Genomic DNA, 16,745 nt, shown 5'->3' with positions numbered 1-16,745 from the left:
AAGGAAGAGAAAGGTAGGGGGATCTCATTGAAATGGAAGGGAGATCATTAGAATAGAGGAAAGGGATGGGGAAGGGAGGGAAGGAGGGAGGGACAGGGAAAATAATGGATAATGATGATGTTGGTCAAATTATATTGCTATATTGTGTGAATATATGAATATGTAACAAATCCCACCATTATGTACAGCTGTAATACACCAGTAAAAATGGAAAGGAAAAGATTAAATTAAAGAAGTAATAGTGCTTCGAAAGAGGCTTATGTTTGTGATATTACATTGGGCAGATTTTCCGCATAAAAACTCAGATCACTGCTTTTTAACAATAAATTATTATACTAAATGAACATTGGCAATTTGCGTAAGCCAGATTTTAAATGCTTTGGTTCAATGAGTTTGTAAGTCACTATAAACTGTGGTGGAATTTCTGTACCAAATGCCTTTTTGGGGGGGTACGGGATACTGGGGATAGAACTCAGGGGCACTTAACCACATCCCAGCCCTATTTTATATTTTATTTAGAGATGGGGACTCACAGAGTTGCCTAGCTCCTTTCTTTTGCTGAGGATGGATTTGAACTTGTGATGCTCCTGTCTCAGCCTTCAGAGCTGCTGGGATTATAGGCATGCTCTCCTGCACCTGGCTGTACTTAATTTAGGTCTTGCTGTCTTGTTTCGTTTATACAAAAAGTTTAATTTTATGTTTTCCTTTGTTAAATACTTTTTCTAATTATTGTCTTCTTGCTGTAGTTTAATATCTGTAGATTTTTTTTTAAAGAATTGTTTTTGTTTTTTAGAGCAGCTTTAAGTCATAAAAATGTTGAGCACAAAGTATGAATGTTATGCATTTTGCAAATCCCATGTAACTGTACATACAAAACTAAGAGCAAAATTCTCATGTAACTGTGAACTTCAGTTAATATATGAATAGTTCTTCATCATTCATAACAAATGCATCACATCAGTGCAAGATGCACAATGTATTATGCAAAAGTGTAATATCATGTGTCTGCCATTAGAGTATTATACAGAATAGGCTTACCAGTTTTAATTATCCCACAAAACCCCCTACTCCCTACCTATTCTCGCCTTTCCAACATCCCTCTCCACCCTCTGGCAACCACTGATTCATGTCTCTAGGTTGTCCTTTTTCAAAATGTTATATAATTGGAGTCATACAGTTTGTAGCCTTTTAAGACAGGCTTCTTTCACTTAGAAATTTGCATTTAAAGGTCCTGCAGATGCTTGGATTGCGTATTTTATCATTGGACAGAATCCCTTTGTATGCATATACCTCTGTTTATTTATCCATTTACCTGTTGAAAGACATCTTCATTGCTTCTAAGTTTTGCAATTGTAAGTAAAGCTGTTATAAACATTATTGTGTAGTTTTCAATCATTTTTTTAAGTCTGTGGGGTTTTTAGTTCATTTGGGTAATAAGAGTGTGCATTTGCTAGATCATATCATTGGACTTCATTTAGTTTACGAAGAAACTGCCAAACTGTTAGAAGTAGCTGTCTCATTTTTCATTCCCACTAGAAAAGAAAGTGAGTTCTTGATGCTACATCTATCATCATTTGATATTGTCACTGTTTGGGATTTTAGATATTTCAGTCGTTATGTTGTGGTATCTCATAATTTTAATTTGCATTTGCCTATGGATTTTTATAAAATTATGTTTATGGAACATTTTTTCTAAAGTTCTAAGACATTTTTATGTAGGAAAAAACTGGCCTGCCACACCCATTATTTATAGTATTTATATGTTGTAATCTAGATTATAGTTATTGTTGAGATTCTTTTAAATATTTTTAAATAATCTACAATAATTATCTTAAAAGTAAGGTAGATTTTTAGCATTTGGAAAACTGATTCTTAAAGGTCTTCTTTCTTTAGACCTGTTCAAGCAGTGTCAAAGGCAAGATAGTATAGTGATTAAGAAGGTAAGCCTTGGTATCACAAAGCTAAGCTTTGTCAGTACTGATTATGCACAGGTTATATAATCATTGAGAATCTCAGATATCAAATGGCAATGGTAATACTAATTGTAGAACTTAGTATTAATGAGAGAAAATGAATCAAAATGTAGACTTAATTTTAATCTGAAATTTATATTTAGGGTTCATAAACTTACTAAAAATGTTAAGTACAAAAAGAAACCTGCCATATAAAAGTCACATTTAAAAAACATTTTAATAACATAATTTGCCTATTATTAATTCATGAAAAGTATAAAAAATTTAAATATTGATCTTACTCTTTAAACAAGTCAATATCAAATACTCTAAATATATCAAGATTATCTGTCTCATTTAAATAAAGTGATTTATGATATCTAACATATGGTAATTTTATAGGTATAAAAATAGTGAAAATAGCTTTCCTTATTTGTGTGCTATCAAATCTTGTGAGAATTATTAATTCATTTATATTCTATTTTTTTAATCAGGGAAAGGTAAACATTTGGACTTATTTTAAAGCTTTTAGTTTTCAACTTAATGTTACGAAATCTGCCTTGGTGTTTGCTAAGTTATTGATTTTTTTTTCCTTCATAATTTTTTATTGGTACATTATAGTTGTACATAATGGTGGGGTTATTTGTTACCCATTTGTACATGCAGACAATACAACAATATAATTTGCCCAATATCATTCCCCAGTATTTTCCCTTCAAAGTTGTTCTTTAGGAAGATGGCATTTGGTGGTAGGGAAAGGACAGGAGGTTTGAGTGATATTAGTTTTCTACAACATGATGCTTTAGCTTAGAGAGTAGTAAAGATTTTACTGTAAACTCAGTATAAAAGATATAGGGTTTTCTTTCTGCAACATTTAGAAATAATTGAATAGTGGCCCTTGTGTGTAGTAGAGCATAACCTAGAGTCAGTGGTTCTCATAAACCTGGGCTCCACCAGCACTACTGAATTCATTTCTAGGAGTGGGCCAGAGTCTTGGAAAAGTTCCTTCAGATGATTCTGGTTGTAGTCCACTGAAGTAATATGTGTTCGTTTAATATTGAATTTAAAATTATGAGAGAAATATCATGCCTGTATAAAACAATTTAAGATTATCGACAACATGTTACATATCATAAAGAATACAATCAGTTCTTGATTATTTTTAATGACAGGAAATAATAACACCCAAAATGAACACTGCCAATAGAATCTTGTAACATAGTTACATGAATCTAGCTGTATCAAATCTTGGGTCAAATCACGTCTTTAAAAATATTTCTAATTCAAAGCCAGTCAGCCTCAGCAACTTAATGAGGCCCTAAGCAACTCAACTGTAAGGCCCCCAAAAAGGAAACCCCAACTCTGTCCCATGGATGGACGGCAACCCCAATCAACCGCAGGAGGCGTCACTTGATGCAAACCGCAAGAGGTGTTTATTCCAGCGCGCTGGGACCCAACTGGAGGAGTCGAGTCCCTAGCAGAAAATCTTGTAGGTTTATAAAGGCAGAAACCACACATCGGGAGGGGTCGCACATGAAAGGGGGAAAAGGGGGAACAAAGCTGCCAGGAAATTTCAAAGGGGGTCTGGGTTTGCTGACAACATGTTTCACAATGTTTTACAACAGGTGTAGATTCTGGTCAATAGTTTCTGGTAATCCTACTGTTTGAGCACTATCTAGCTATCTGGCTCAATTTACTCTTTTATTCTCTGTTTGGGGCTGTTTCCTGGAACAGCTTTAAGGGCTTTGTTCCCATTACTGGGAGGGAAACCTTAGGGAGTTGAGATAAAACAGACAGCTTAAAAAAATGTTCATTCTTTCACAACAAGACCCTGCCTCTAAATTAAATGTAAAAAGGGACTGGGGATGTGGTTCTCTGATTAAACACCCCTGAGTTCAATCCCTACAACCAGAGAAATGAAAAATTGTACTCCATTTGTGTACAATGAATCAAAATGCATTCTGCTATCATGTATAACTAAACAGAACAAACAATTAAAAAGAAGTTTCATTCAGGGGCAACTGTAGCATATCAGGAATTTACTACACACTGAATTTTTGTTTTGTTGTTATTGTTGTTATTGTTTGTTTAAAGACAGAATCTTTACTAATTGCCAAGGCTGGCCTTTAACTTGTAATCTACCTGCCTCAGCCTCTTAAGTAGCTGGGATCAAAGAGTAGCTGGGGGCTGGAGATATAGCTCAGTCGGTAGGGTTCTTGCCTTGCAAGCACAAGGCCCTGAGTTCAATCCCCAGCACCAAAAAAAAACAAAACAACAACAACAAAAAGAGTAGCTGGGATTACAAGTACGTACCACCTCACCAGTTGAAATATTTTTAAGCTATAGATTTTTTTTAAATATTTTTTTGTTTTCAGTGGACACAACATTTATTTTATGTGGTGCTGAGGATTGAACCCAGGGCCTCACACATGCCAGGCAAGTGTTCTACCACTAAGCCACAACCCCAGCCCCTGAGCTATTGATTTTTAAATAACAGAAAGAACTATATGTACTAATGTTCACTGTTTCTGTACTTAATTAGTTGAGAAGGATTTTTGTTAGATGTCTATCATGTCAGAGAATATAAAACAATCATAATTGGGTCAAATATAAAATAGATGAACAAATTATATCAAATATAATAAAAATTAGGGATATTTTAAGCACAGAACCTTTTAAAATTGAGGTAACTTAAATTGAAGTAATTATTTTGTTTTCTGCTAAATTTAATAATTGCCTGGAAAACTTGTAAAATGAGACTATTATCTGCAGTTCATACGATCATTTGAAAAGATACTTTTTTATTCATATAATTTATAACATTTTGTGCTTAATATTCTTTTTCTGTTACTCATATTTTCTAAATCTGCACAAATGGATAGATCATTTCTTTTTTAAATGAGAATTTTTTAGACTAATTTTTGGAAATTTAGAAGTTTAATTTTGATAACTGTTAAAACCAGGTAAGAGTTCACTATGTAATTATTAATACTGTGTATAACGCTTTGCTTGAAATGCATGTAGCAAATTATTGACCAATTTTTCAGAAACATATAGTGGAAAACAGGTTGTAGATTCTCATCTGCAGAATTAAGCCAGTTTTGCCGTGTGTAGGAGTACAGATATGATACTTTTCATTTTCTAAGCCAGCAATTTTTATTGTCTAACAATCTTTTAATCTGTGCGTAGGATGCATTAGGCTAAATTTGGAATGTGTTCAGGATTTTGAGCAGCTATAGTACTAATGAGAATTTTAACTATGAAAAAGAATGTGTTTTCTTTTACCTTTTTAGAGATATCAAATGATTTGATAATAGCATTACTCTCTCTACTTAGAAAACTTTAAGGGCACCTAAATTTGAAATTGTTTAACATTGTAAGTAAAATGTTCATCTCGTCTATCTGTGCCATCTCAATTTGAAAAATTGAATAGTGATTAGGCAGTAAGATATTTTAAGTCAGATATTATCAGTAAATATTCTTTACGTTAGGTGATTTCCACTCTTACTAGTGTAGGGTCCAGTTATTCTTAAAGACCCTGTCACTACAGTACAAGCAAACTCTCTATATGTTAGAAAAACATAATTTTAAATGCTTCATCAAACTTTCAGAGAGTAAAGGCATCTTGGGTTGGGGGTGGTTCACACAAGTGTATATACATATACAGAAAATAGCTGAGACTACAGTGAAGATTTGTGAGCTCTAAGGGAATGCAGAAGTTGGGATTGCCCTGGGGTCAAATGTCAGTGATGGGATGTGCACTCCAGGCTTTGGGTTTCTAGCACATTAGAAGAGTAAACTTAAGAGTTTTACATTAATGAGTTCTCAGAAAGGCTTTTTGGACTATACGTTTTTGTTAAGTTAGTGTTTTTGTGAGGGAGTGTGTTCTGGGGCTTCCTATTATATCTTGTGGATATCATTCAGTTTTTTCAAAAACATTGTAAAAAATTATCTTGCTTTTTTGATTTCTGCCTTTTTCTAAAGAAAGAAAGAATGGGTAAATGTTTACTTACTCTTTGGTTGGTAAAAAGATGGGAAAGAAATAATACATAGATAGTTTAATTTCATGCTGGGTGTGGTGGTGCATGCCTGTAATCCCAGTGGCTCAGAGGGCTGAGGCAGGAGGATTGTGAGTTCAAATCCAGTCTCAGCAAAGGTGAGGTGCTAAGCAACTTTGTGAGATCCTGTCTTTAAATAAAATAGGAAATAGGACTGGGGATGTGGCTCAGTGATTGAGTGCCCCTGAGTTTAATCCCTGGTAACCCCCTCCCCCCACAGAAAAACCTAATTTCATGTAGTTCGTGACTTAGTATGTCAGTTTTAACTGACTAGAGGGAATTTTATCAAAGTATGCTAATTTATTAATACTTTAAAGCAAGCATTATAGTATTTCTCTTTAATCAACTTAACTCTCTTGACTTCTATAACATAAGCTGAAGATCCTTAACAATCTAAACTTGAATTTTAATCAATTTTTAAATATATGTTAAAATGGATGCTTTGTGTATACATCCCTTATGATGTGTGTAAATTTATCTTTATAATCCGTTACACCCCAATAAATCCCTTATGATGAATGTAACCCCATCAAATCCATCATAAGGTGAAAATATCCTAAGTTTAAAATGTATTTTATGTACCTCACCTGTAAAATATCATAGCTTATCAACACAGAACACCACAGAGTATTGTTTCTTTACCCTCATAATTACATGGCTAACTTGGAGCTGTGATTTGCTGGTGCTGCTCACCATCTTGAGAGAATATCATCATGCATATTGCTAGCCCAGGAAAAGATCATATGCTTGATTTAGATGCTTGTGTAGATGTTACTTAGGCAGTTTATATGAATCTGGAGCTCAGAAGAGGCCTGGGATAGAGACATAAATTTGGGAGACCTCAGTTATTGATGACAAGGGTAGGGATGTAGCTCAGTGGTGTAGAACTTCCCTAGCATATGGGAGACCCTGTGTTGAATCTCCAGCAGTTTGTGGGGAAGAGGGGTGAGAAGGGAAGAAAGAAAGAAAAAAAGGAAAAGAAAGAAATAATAAAACAGAAAGGGTAGTTATAGATGTCAGTAGAAGCTTGCCTAGCATGTGTGAGACCCTGAGTCCAATTTCCTCCAGTACTGGGAAGAAAAAAAGCAACTTATAGTATTTATGTAGAATCCTATTTTCCTAAGTCATGTATACATTTTGAGATGGGGAAAGACAGTATAATTTCTACCTATACATTTTTTAAAGTCCTTTAAACTATTTCTTTGTATTTTATATTGTACATTTTTATGTTAATCATGCTTGTAATTTAAAAACAAATAAATATATGTTAGAGTGTGAATGTGATGAGTGAAGCTTAGGGAACAGTGATGGAGGAGAGTATGATTCTAAATTGAATTTCAGGGACAATTCAAAAAAATTGAATTTTACTGATTGAATTTTTAAAATACTAGTTAACCACGCATTCTAAACAGAGGTAATGTTAACCCTAAGAGGGAGAAAAGAGTTCTAGTTTCTAGTTCTAGTTCTAGTTTTGGGGGAACGATAGAGACACAAATTTCAGATATTACAATAGTTTATTGCCTCCAAAATTGAATCCCGTTCTACAAAATCTTTTTGCTTAGTATTTAACTTCACTTCTTAGGGAGAAACTAAATTTTATATAAATTACATATGGCTGCAGTGTATAATCACCATGTATAGCATATAATTATGCCTACATATAAAACGTGTATTATATATAACTATAGTTAATTCTTTAATTTTATGCTTAGGGGGAGTGACGATAAAGAAAAATGATTGATACATACTGCAGTAAATTGTTGGGAAAGGTTTTAAAATCTTTTTACACTGTAGCTTAACAATGATCTCTAGGGAAGAGTGTGGGATCTGGAATTTCATTTTGAAGTGAACAATTATTTTTTACCCCACGTATTGCAGTATCAAATGTCTTTACATTGAGAATTGACTATTCTGTTTAGAATTAACACTTAAATGTCTATATTATTCTGAAATATTCAAAAGAAAAAAGAAAGCGTCACTTTTGATCCTCTTATCCTGAGGTAACTGTGTTAACATTTTGGAAGACATTTCAGTAGAAGAGTCTTTCTATTGAATGGTATACACGTCTCAGGGTGTTTTGTTTTGTTTGTTTTGTGATGTTGTTGATCAACCCAGGGCTCCTTTCATGCTCAGCAAGCACTGTACCACTGATCTCCACACACAACACCCCCACCATCATTTTTATAAGTTCTGTTTGTTCCACTTTCAGGATGTATTGATAATGTGACTACTCTTCTCTATTTCCCACTACCACCTTAGTCTTAGTGTTTTATAAAACTAAGTGTATTATGACTTGTGTTTTTCTTTTCTCTCTGAACAAAATACATAAAAAGTCAATATTTGGATTTTTCACTGAAATTCTTTTTATTATATAAGATTTTTCATTTTGCTCTATGGTATTGAAGTCCCTATTTAATTTCTGTCTTCTTTCTTTTATAACCAGACACAGCAAAATATTTCCCCCTAAAGAGTATTTTTCAGCAAAAGGAATCTTTTCTTTGTCCTCTTGTGTCTGCCATGCTAGGATTCCTCTGCTTTGACTCCAGAAGATGATTAAGAACTAACTTGAGGGGGCTGGGTTATAGCTCAGTGGTAGAGCACTTGCCTAGCATGTGTGAGGCACTGCGTTCAGTTCTCAGCACCACATATAAATAAATAAAGGTCCATTGACAACTCAAAAAATGTTTTAAAAAAACTAACTTAAAATTCATGTCTCTTGGTGTCTTTGATAAAGTCTGCAGGCTTCCTTATTTACAAAGTGATCTCCTCATAGAGATCTCTGGCACAGACTTTTTGCTAAGTCTTTTATATCTTCTTTTCTTTTGATTGTAGCTTGGCTCCCTTGGCTTTCCTCTAACCTCTTTTCAGTAAGCATACTGTCTTAGAAACACTTTATCAAGGACCAAAGAGTGATATTGCTGATTCCCCCTCTCCCCACGCCCCCTGTCTCAAAGGTAGAGGTAGATTGTATCTTCTTTCTCATGCTCATTCCTCTTCTCTTGCTTCTGCCTCTACTCATCTCTTTCTTTTCCTCCATGGTCAACCTCTGTCTTCCTCCTTCCTCTCAGTGGCCTAACATCTAAGAACAAACAAACAAATAAACAACAACAACAAACCTGAGTCCTTTAATTCTCAGTACTTCTTTCTTTCATGCAATTTTGGTAAACTACCTTGTATCTCTACTTCCCTATTTGTTTTGTCCCAGATTGCGGAAATCAAACTTTTGCTCAACCTTAACAATTCTTAATGCAGTCTTCTGATCCAGTCCCTAAATCCTATTGCCTACTTCTTAAGCCCTGTTTAACTACTATTGAGATGATTGACCATTTCTCCTGCCTTAAATTTCTCCCTCCTCAGCTACTTTCACTCTTCAGAATTTTTCATTGATTCTTCTTTCTCCCTCTGCCCCTCCTTTTAAAGTGTTTTATTTATAAAATTTGAAACACATAGCAACTATAAAATTAAAGTATAGAACACTGATATCTGGGAAAGCTCACATATGCTAATAGTTTCTACCACTTCCAGATGCTGATTTCATGTAAATCTGTTTCTTTATCCTTAGTCTAGAGATTTCCACATGGACACCTGACAGGTTTCAGAGACCCAAGTCTACAGGTCTGTCTACCTGATGCTTCTTCTGAAGTTTCATTTCACTTGCACATTCTTTATGTTTCTGGTCCTTTACAAAAATAGTCCTTCATAAATACATGTAAATCTTCTTATGGCCTACTCTTGGAACTTCTCTATTCCTTTCGCCACAGAAAAGCCCCTTTCATCTAGATTTTTTTTTTTTTTTCAGTGAATTCCTAACTGATCTTGTTGCCTACAGGCTCACCAGTACCCCATATACTACTGTTCATCTTCCATGTTACTATCATGGTGATTTTTCCTAAAACACAAACTTGATCATGATATTCTTTCATAGAAACCCTTAATAGTTGACTAGTATCTTCTGATGAATTCAGTTGTCCTTTGCTCTAACGCTTGTCTTTCTCTTCATTCTTACCTACTCCCTTTCTCTTAGATGCTCACTGTTTACTCTTGGAATGAAGCACTTTTTCATATCTCTGTTTGATATTTATCTCTCTGTCTGGAATACTCTCTACTTACTATTTACCATATAGTATAGGAGAAATGTTTAAAAACAATTGACAACTGATTGGTGTTTAAAACTGAAGACTGTCATGAACATTTAACCTAAACTCTGTGCTGAAGTAAGATTAATTTTATTGGAAATATTAATTTGGGATAACCTACATCTATTTCTGGAATCATGAAAAGTTTGTTGGTGTTTGGCCTTGACAATACAATCATAGATGACAATAGTTACACCTGGATTGTGCAATGTGCTTCAGACAAAAAACTTCTGATTGAACTACAAGATTCTTATCAAAAAGGATTTTGGATAGAATTTATGAACCTTTAACTATTTTATGACTTTATGAGTCTTTAAGTATTTGGGAGATGAAGGTATAAGAAAAAATGAAAGGAGCAGTGACATCAATACCTTTCACTTCAGGGATGGTGGAACTTTTCAACTTTATAAGAAAGAATAAGGATAAATTTGACTGCATCATTATTTCAGATTCAAATTCGGTCTTCATAGATTGGGTTTTAGCAGCTGCCAGTTTTCATGACATATTTGCTAAAGTGTTTACAAGTCCAGCAGCTTTCGATAGCCATGGTCGTCTCACTGTGGAAAATTAGCATGCTTATTCTTACAATAGGAGCCCAAAGAGTCTTTGCAAAAATGTAGTTTTGGTAGAATTTGTGAAAAACAGTTATGACAGGGAGTGAATTATGCACAAATTGTTCATAAAAGTGATAGTGACAATGATGTCTGTCCAGTAACCTTTTAAAAAGAAGAATGATGTTGCCATGCTACGGTAAAGATATACTTTGCAGAAAACTCTTACCAGAATGTCTCAAAATCTTGAACCTGTGGAATTTTCTATTGTAGTTTGGACTTCAGGTTTTGAAACAATTTCTCATTTACCATTTCTAATAAAGGAGTAATGTAACAACAACAAAAAAATCAATGAGAAAAGCAAAGATGAAGGCCAACTTATAATTCTAAATATTAGATTAATCCAAACACAAATGTTTTGTTATTCCTCTATATTCCACATTTATTCTACTTATATGAATAATATGTATCCGTTTTGGTGTTGTGGTACTGGGAATTGAGCTCAGAGTTCTGTACCACTGAGCAACATCCCCAGCCCTTTTTACTTTTTGTTTTGAATCAGGGTCTCATTTTATTGCTGTCTAAGCCTTCCAGGTAGCTGAGATCATAGGTATATGCCACCATGCTCAGCTCCAAGTTATTTTAAATAGCAGACTTTTCCCTGAGTAGATATTATAACACAATTGCATTGAACTACATGAAAATAAGACAGTATTACTTATAAATTATAAATAGATTAATGTCAAATATCAGTTGACATCTAATCAGATTATTAAAATTAATTTTGTTTCAAAATACATAGGAACAAGTACATATCAAGCTAATTTGATTTGAAACCATGAAATTTTTTTGTATCTTTTTATTTTTTCTTACTTGATGTAAGAAATTATATTTGTATAATGTATTATAGTTTTGATCATAACATTTTGATAATGCTTTGATAATTAAAATGAAAATATTTTACTCTATATTTCGGCACAATATGTATGTACTGTATATTTATTATGTATGCCACATGGACACATCATAAACCTATATATTATGTACCTATATATCTGTAAATACTTAATACTTATATCTATTTTGTTTTAACCTACTCTCTACTTACAAATCCACTTTTTTTCTTATTATTTCTTACACCTTTCACAACCCTCTGAATCTGCTTCATCTTTTTTCATCTAAGAACATTTCATATCCATTCTTCTTCCGATAACTATCTGTCCTCTTGTATCTTTGGTAACTGGCTCTAGCTCTTAATATATTTTATTTATTCATTTGTTTGTTTTGGCACTGGGAATTAACTCAGGGATGCTTTACCATGGAGCTACCTACCCAGTGACTTGCTGAGGGTTTTGCGAAATTGCTGAGGCTGACCTAGAACTTGTGATTTTCCTGCCTCTGTCTCCTCTGTTGCTGGGATTTTAGGCATGTGCCATTGTGCTCAACCTCTAGGTCTTAAGTTATGACAAATCCTTAGAATTGACTGATTAAGTAAAATCAATTCATTTATTTATTCAATAATTGTTTTAGGGTTCTTCAGAGAAACAAAACTAAACAGAGGTAGATGGCTACATAGCTAGAGTGTTAGATTAGCGAGGAATTGGCTCACCAGATTATGAAGACTGATAAGCTTCAAGATCTAAATTCAGCAAGAGACAGAACCAGGGGAGCTGATGATATAGTTCAGTTCAAGGACTGGTAGAGTCAATACCCAGGAAGAGCCAATGTTGTTCCAAGTTGGGAGGCAATAAAATGTTTCAACCCAGATGCAGTTAGGGAGAATTTTCTTTTACTCCAGCCATTTTGTTCTATTTAAGGTCTTTAAACTAATGTCATATAGCCCACTCACGTTGAGGAAGGCACTCTTTTTTGCTCAGTCTGCTGATTCAAATGTATTTTTTGTTTCATTTTGTTTTTATCTCCTCTATTTAAATTAATTTTTAATTTGTTCTAATTAGTTGTACATGACAGCAAAATGCATTTATACATTTTGATAGATCATACATAAATGGAGTACAATTTCTCATTTTTTGATTGTACATATTATAGGATCACATCAGTCATGCAGTCATATATATACATGAGGTAATAATGTCTGTTTCACTCTACTGTCCTTCCTACTCCTATACCTCTTCCCCTCCCTTCACTCCCCTCTACCCAATATAAAGTAACTCTATTCTTCCTTAGCCACCCCACCTTATGGTAAATTAGCATCTGCATATCAGGGAAAACATTTGGCCTTTGGTTTTTTGGGTTTGGCTTAGTTTACTCAGCATATTCTCCAACCCCATCCATTTACCAGCAAATGTCATAATTTCATTCTTCTTTAAAGCTGAATAGTATTCTATTGTGTATATATACCACATTTTCTTTATCCATTCATCTGTTGAAGGGCATCTAGGTGGTTCCACAATGTAGCTATTGTGAACTGAGCTGCTATAAACATTGATGTGGCTGTGTTACTGTAGTTTGCTGATTTTAAGTCCTTTGGGTATAAATCAAGGAGTTGGATAACTGGGTCAAATGGTGGTTCCATTCCAGTTTTTGAGGAATCTCCATACTACTTTATATAACAGTTGCACCATTTTGCATTCCCACCAGCATTGTGTAAGTTTACCTTTTCTTCCACATCCTCACCAACAGTTATTTTGTTGCTTGTATTCCTGATTCAAATGTTAATTTCATCCAGACCCACCTTTACAGACACACCCAGAATAATGTCTGACCAAATATGTGGGCATCCCAAAGCCCAGTGAAGTTAATGCATAAAATTAATCAACACAGAATAATTTATTAGGTATAAGATTATATACACTGAAGATACAAGAATGATCAAGATAAATAATTATTTTAATTGTAAATTAAAAATAGTAGCAATGTTGATATAGGACCTACTGTCCCAGGCACTATTTTAAACACTTCATAAGTATTAACTCACTAAGTTTTCATAACGAATATAGAGATGGCTTTCCATTTTACAGATAAGAAAGCTGAGGTATAGAGAAAGTAACCTATCCAAAGTCCAAAGTCACACAATAATAAATGGTAATCAAAATTTGGACATTTGTATTATGGCTTCCTTAATAAATTATGCCTGATCATTCTCCTGCTTTTCCAGTTGTTAACTGGTATTTTCACCGTGTATACTATTACACAAACACTGATAACCTGGTGGTTGCTTGAGTTAGGCTTAACCTACATAACTAATACTTATTTAGGAAATAATTATATAACAGTATGCTCAGATTGTGATATTGATATTTATTTAATTTATAAATTCTTGAAAGTTAGAATTCTAAATTATTTTTTTACCAGTAGCCTCAGAAAATATATTTGAATTTTGGTCTTTGAAAAGTGAGAAATATGAGATCATATCAGATTAAAACTGTTTCTGGGAAAAAAAAAAATTTAACCTTTGATAGACTTGAAATCAGAATCTGTAGCACTCAAGCCACTAGGGAAGATAAAAGCAAACAAAATGATTCTACAGAACACAAAGGAACCAGAAAGACAGCATAATATGAAATGATGAAAGCAAGAAAAACCTATTAGCTAAATATATTTGGGTTATAATTTCTTACTAAATCACAACAAGTGTGTTTAAAAATAGAATTAAAATATTACTTTTAAGAGTCACATCAAAAAGCAAATAACAGAATAAAATAAAGGGATTGATAAACATTTCTCAGAGGAAAGCAGAAGAGAGAGTGATTTCAGATTGATAAGACAAATAATGGCATGTTGGAAAAAAGCAAGTATCACTTTCAGTTTGAAATTTGAAATAATGGATAATTGTCAGAGAAAATATAATTAATTGAAGAAGTAAAATATATAAGTCAATTCCCTTTACATTTTCTTTAGCTGTCAACAGATTCCTTAAAAATATTTATACTATTTTAACTAGTAAAATTCCTTCACGTTCTTGTGGAATTAAAATATATCGGCCTATGATAATTGTCTGAAATATATATTAAAATAACCTTTTCTAATCAAGAAAGTAATTTATTTCTTGAGTCATGTTTAACTCCTTCCAAAATAAACAACTAGCAGTCTTGGAGATGTAGTTCAGTGGAGGAGCACTTTCCTTTCTTGTCCAAGACCCTGGGTTTGGTACCCAACACCACAAAACAAACAAACAAAATAGCTAGGTAGTTCTATGAACACACATGCATATGCTAAAAGAGGAAAATTGGATCAGTGTTGGCTGAAGAATGCAAATGCTAAAATTTTAGACATGAAAGCAAATTATTATTGTTAAAATAATTATCTGCATTATGAAACTAAATAGGTAAGACAAATATAAATAATAGAGGGGTCCTTTAATTTTAGGAAATCTAAAATAAAATTTAATAACCCCGTGTCTCCAATCAGGAAATCCACATAAATGTGCATTTATCTTAGGGCATAAAAATAAATAAAAATAAAAAATAACCTAATACCCAGTCCTTATATATTTTTAAAATAAATAGAAACTAGTCATAAAGTGCATTTTTTTTATTGTGGCAAAACACAACCTAAAACCATTGTAACCATTTGTAATAGTGCAGTACAATAGTGTTTGCCATATATATCTTCTAAAACCAAAATCCTATCCAATGAACAACTCCTTTTTTTCCCTCCCCAACCTCTGTCAACCACTACTCTCTACCTCTAAGATTTGACTACCCATATAGTGGAATTACACAATATTTGTCTTATTGTGACTAATGTATTTCACTTAGTACAATGTCCATATTATACTAAGCATGTGACAGAATTATACTAAGCATATGACAGTATTTTCTTTTAAATGCTGAGTAATATTCCACTATACACACACAAGCTGCACAGTATAGGAAACATTTTCTTCATTCATTCATCCACCTATAGACTCTGGGGTTGCTTTCACCTCTTGACTTTTCTGGATAATGCTGCAGTGAACATGGGTGTGCACATATCCTGCCTTTAGATGTATATTCAGAAGTAGGATTGCTGAAACATATAGTAATTCTATTTTTAATTTTTTGAGGCACCTACCTATCATTTTATTTATAATGGCTGCACCATTTTACTTTGCCACAGTACACAAGATTTTTAGTTTCCCCACCTTCTTGCCAGCATTTGTTATTTTCAGCTTTATTTTTCTTTCTTTCTTTTTCTTTTCTTTTCTTTTTTTTTTTTTGATAGTGGGATCCATTTCTCTGATAACTAAAGTTATTGAGCATCTTTTCATTTGTTTGTTGGCTCTGTTTATTTGGAAAAATATCTGTTGAATTCCTTTACCCATTTTTAATTGGGTTATTTGTTTTTGTTTGTTAATAGATTTTCTTTATATATTTTGGATATTAACTCCATTATCGTATATATGATTAGGGAATATTTCTCCCATTTTCTAGACTTCTTTTTCTTTCTGTTGTTTTCTATGCTGTGTACATGTTTTCAACTTGATGTAGTTTTATTTGTGTATTTTTCCTTTTATTGCCTGTGCTTTTGGTATAATATTCAGTAATTATTGGGAAATCCAGTGACTTGGAGTCTTTATTTGGACATATGAGGCCTTACAAGATTCCCTGCAAGCTTTAGGATGTTTTTTCCTACCTTTGCAAAAATTGCCATTGTAATTTTGAAAGGGATTGCTTTCAATCCATAGATCACTTTCATTTGTATGGACATTTTAGCAATATTCAATCTTCTTATTGATTGTCTTTGCATTTATTTGTGTCTTCTTTATTTCTTTCAGCAATATTTTGTGGTTTTCAGTGTAAAAAGTCTTGCCTTTTTGATTGTTTATTTTTAAGTGTTTTAGTCTTGGATGCTGTTATATGTAAGATAGTTTTCTTCATTTCCTTTTCAAATTGTTTGTCATTGGTGTATAAAATACAACTGATTATTGTGTGTTGATTTTGTATCCTACAATATTACTGGCTTCAAGTATTCTAGTGTGTATGTGTATGATCTTTAGAGTTTTCTACATACTGAATCATCATCTTTGGAAGTATGATTTTACTTCTTTTTCAATTTGGATGCCTTTTCTTCCTTTTCTTACCTGATTGCTCTGATAAGACTTTT

The 16,745-nt window shown here is 33.2% G+C and overlaps 1 protein-coding gene and 1 pseudogene across 2 annotated transcripts in view; both read left to right on the top strand.

The window, feature by feature from the left end:
• COG5 (component of oligomeric golgi complex 5) overlaps positions 1 to 16,745 on the top strand; it is a 377,475-nt gene that overhangs the window by 245,590 nt on the left and 115,140 nt on the right.
• On the top strand, positions 4,435 to 11,507 carry LOC306668597 (pyridoxal phosphate phosphatase PHOSPHO2-like; annotated as a pseudogene). The gene has a single exon. The product of its transcript is annotated as a pyridoxal phosphate phosphatase PHOSPHO2-like (transcript).

The sequence above is a fragment of the Sciurus vulgaris genome (genome assembly GCF_902686455.1).
Source record: "Sciurus vulgaris genome assembly, chromosome: 8".
Classification (NCBI taxonomy): domain Eukaryota; kingdom Metazoa; phylum Chordata; class Mammalia; order Rodentia; family Sciuridae; genus Sciurus; species Sciurus vulgaris.
Note: the sequence above shows the minus strand (reverse complement) of the source record. Positions and strands in the feature narration are given on the sequence as shown.